The sequence below is a fragment of the Rhea pennata genome, chromosome 6 (assembly GCF_028389875.1).
Source record: "Rhea pennata isolate bPtePen1 chromosome 6, bPtePen1.pri, whole genome shotgun sequence".
Lineage (NCBI taxonomy): Eukaryota > Metazoa > Chordata > Aves > Rheiformes > Rheidae > Rhea > Rhea pennata.
The window spans coordinates 39,074,511-39,078,273 of record NC_084668.1 but is presented as its reverse complement, the minus strand read 5'-3'; positions in this window follow the sequence as shown (position 1 = coordinate 39,078,273).

Genomic DNA, 3,763 nt, shown 5'->3' with positions numbered 1-3,763 from the left:
GCGCCCGCAGCACCACGTGGGGCGGCGCGGGGGGCGGGAGCCACCGCCTCCGCCGGCGCGGATGGGGCGGGGAGGCTGCGGCGCCATGGGGAGGGGTCGGTGCGCGCGTGTGTTCGCCATAGGGCGCAGCCCCCACCCCCCCTTGCCCAGGCTGGCAGTGCCCCAGGCCCCTATGGAGGGGACAGGGACATGGTGGGGGGCCTGGGCAGGGGCGACCTGCGGCAGCGGAGCAGGCAAGCCCAGCACGTTTTGCAACTTCGGGCCGCGGTGCAGGTTTTTCTGGGGCCTCCTCACCGATGGGAAACCCAGCCTGCTCCTCAGGTGAAAAACGTGATGTGGGTGCAGCAATAGCTCATTGCCGTGAAAGATGGTGCAATAAGAGCAATTAATTTTTTTCACAGAAATACTGCATTTTCATCTGTAGAAAGTCCTCTCACGGAGCCTGCAATCTACTGGAGAACAGGGAGCAAAGACAAAGCACTTGTTTACCAAGTCAGAGGTAAAAAATTAAGCTGGTAAATAGTTAAATGATGCTTTTCTGTCCTTTTATTTATTTTTTTCTTTTTCATTTTAAGGGGAAATAACAGAGCTTTTGTCCCCTTCAGGCCTCCAAATTTCCTGGAACTCCTTGCAAATACATTTTTCTTTTTTTTTCATTTGAGCTTGAGGTTGACAGGAAGAACTGACAGAACACTCTGTTTTTAACATGGCTGGCTAAAACCTCCGCTGTGCCCCTTTACATCTCAAACAGTGACAAAGTGCAGCAGTGGGACAGTAGCAACCCAGGCCATTTGCTGCCAGGTACAGAGATACAGTTAATTTACAACACAACCCCTGACTGTCGTCCTGCCAAGGTTTGCACACTACCTGAGGTACACAGGCATCAGTTGGCCTCTGTTGCATCATTTTGTAAGTGTACGCTTTTAGATGAGAAATGAAAGCACTTCTAAATATGCCCTGTGAGTGAATAGTTGTGGTAGCATTTGTTACAGCCCAACACGTGGCTTGGAGATGTGTGAAGCCTCCTCACAGTTGTCTTGTCACTTTTTGTGGTGCACAGTAAGTGTTGCCATTCCCAAAATGTTGCATTGTCCAGCAAAATGACAAATCCTTTGCTCTGGAGAGACTGGAAGAAAGATGCAAAGCCCTGCTTGACTCTCAGTGGAGGAGAAAAATCCATTTTCAGTATATAAATACCACTTTCAAATTAGAGTCAGTTTTCCTCTGTCCAGAACAAAAGCAGCCTGGGATGCTGTGCTTAATGGAAGTGCCCAGTGTAACTGCAGAGGTTTTTCCACTGTTAGGCTTATACTCGTGTCCGGGCTTGGTTTATTGTAGATGATGTCGGACTGTTCAAGCGATTTCAGCATGCCTTTCCTCTGGCCACTTTTCAAACAAGCTGGGAAGCCCTTCATTGGACGGATGTCAAAGGAGAACCAGCTCTCTTCTGAGAGGCCTCTGAGATGTAGCACCATGGTGAACCATGCTGAGACATGGGACACCTAGCAGGTAAGACCTGCTCTTGGTCCCTGCTGCTTGGCAGGGGTGGATTCCCTACTGAATAAATGCTGCTTTTCTACTCTTCTCTTACCAAAGTCACACAGAGGCAACGTTAAACCATTTAAACCAGTGATTTAAATCTTTTAAACTACTCATTTTATCTTTGTCCTGGAACAGAAGCAGGACACAGGTGTTTCTCCTGTGGTGTATCCCAGTTGAGAGGCAAGAGTGTCCCCATAAGGTGAGATCCCTGCTTCGAGTGTGTCTGCACCTGCAGAAATTGGGTCCAGCGGTCTGGCAGCAGCTAGGCCAAACTGATTGCATTTGTATAACTTTCCCATCCCTGATGCATGTGACCTCCTGGGGCGAGCTCTGGCACATGCTTTTAGGATCAGGTCCTTAAGCAATAAGATCTGCCTGTATCCAGGGCCAGGGACATGGGGTGGTTGGTGAAACAAGCAGAACTATGCAAACTCATTGCTAAATTAAATGAAAGAAGAGGTCTGACAGGGTGCAGTATTGGCATGTGCCAACACACTCAGGTCTTTGGCGTTGAGCCAATACTGAGCTGTAGCCTGTGCGCAGCACTGGAAGTTGGGAAATGCCTCCATGTCCCATGATGTGGACACAGCCTGGGGAATGCAACATGTCTTGGTTCTAGCTGAGTTCAGGCTCCTTCAGTAGAAGTAAGAAAAAAGCAAGCCCCTGTGGAAGGAGCAGAGGATGGAATAGCTAGAGTGAGAGTTAACAGTGCTATCTTCAGTCTGTCTGTGGCCATGCAGGGTTTCAAGGCTGTAAGTGGAATGGGCATAATTCAGGGCTTAGCTGTGTGAATGAACAATGGGCGTAAAGTCATGCTCCCATGCTGGGCGTCCCCCCTGAGATGCCCCGTGTGCTGCTCTTGTGTTTTCATTGCCCACCTACATGCTCCCTGTACACTTAGAGCTGCTGGAGCAGGTGGACTGCATTAGGCTCTACTTGCATTATAAAAGAACAAATGAAAATTTCTAGATCTTACGGACAGAAAGCTGAAAGGTGCAAAGCAAGTGCATCTGGAAGGCCCAGACACTTGCCTGTTTTGATTTGTGAATCTCTGCGCTTGGCAGTATTGTCTGTGTAAGAAAGAGTCAAGCAAGAAATACTAAACACACTAAATAAACTCAGTGTATGTATTACTTTTAGTAGCAGCTAGTGACAAGCAGTAATAAATTACTGTTCCAAAGTGCAGCTAGGGCCAAATGAAAATATACTGTTAAGTGGTACATGAGCACCATCATTATGAAAATACGTACCTTCGAGAGAATAAAAGTTGAACAAAGAGTACAGATATGTGCAGCCGAGGTGGACTTTTGGGATGATTAATGTATGTGAAAATGAAAAATTTGACAGAGTTCTGCATATTTATCCAGTCTTGGAGAGCAATTTTGTATTCTAGTACAGTGTCTGGGAAGCTAAGGAACACAGCGTATGTTGTTTGAAAAGCAGAGTGCTCTGTGATATTGCAGAGGCTGCATGTGGGCAGGAGGCTGTGCCAGATTATGCACAAGAGGACAGAGCTGATACTGCTTTCAGACAAATAGTCAGAGGGAAGTTATCTGCGTAAATAGTGGCATTTGCTTTCTTTGCTTGTCCAGCAGTTTGTTGTCCCTTGGTGTGTGAGGTGAGGTTTCTGTTTGCTCAGGGGCTTGTGTGGCAGAAGGGCAGTTTGGGTTCACCCCAAGTCTCTTCTTGAACTGACATCTGAGAAGAGGCACTTTGTCTGTGTTTCAGTTTGGTGTATGGATTTGGATGTAACAGATATGTCCTGGTCTTGGGATGGCAAATAGTCTGCTTTCCCAAGGGTTTAATCTTCTTTATAGAACTTAACTGATTTTTGTGATGAGCCCATGTTTAGAGGATGTTGAAATAGCCTATACTCCTGCACATATCCCATCATTTATTCAAGGGGAATGAGGTCTCACAGGAGCTTTTCCTAGTGTTTGAAGCCGTTGCAGAAGCTTTTGAGCCAAGAATGCAGTAATATCGTATTGGAAATCACGGGGAGAGGTAAATACTGGAATTACAAATACCAGATTAAAATTATTTCTGAATCATACAAGGGCCTACATCCAAGCAAAGAAAAATCAGGCTTAATTAGCAGTATACTCTGCTGCATTAATAAACAGAAGTAAAAAGAGGACAAAGCTGAACTGACAAACAAAAGCTGTAGTGTTTCAGGTTTTGCTGTTGTCAGGATGATAGGCCAGATTTCCTTCTCTTGAGA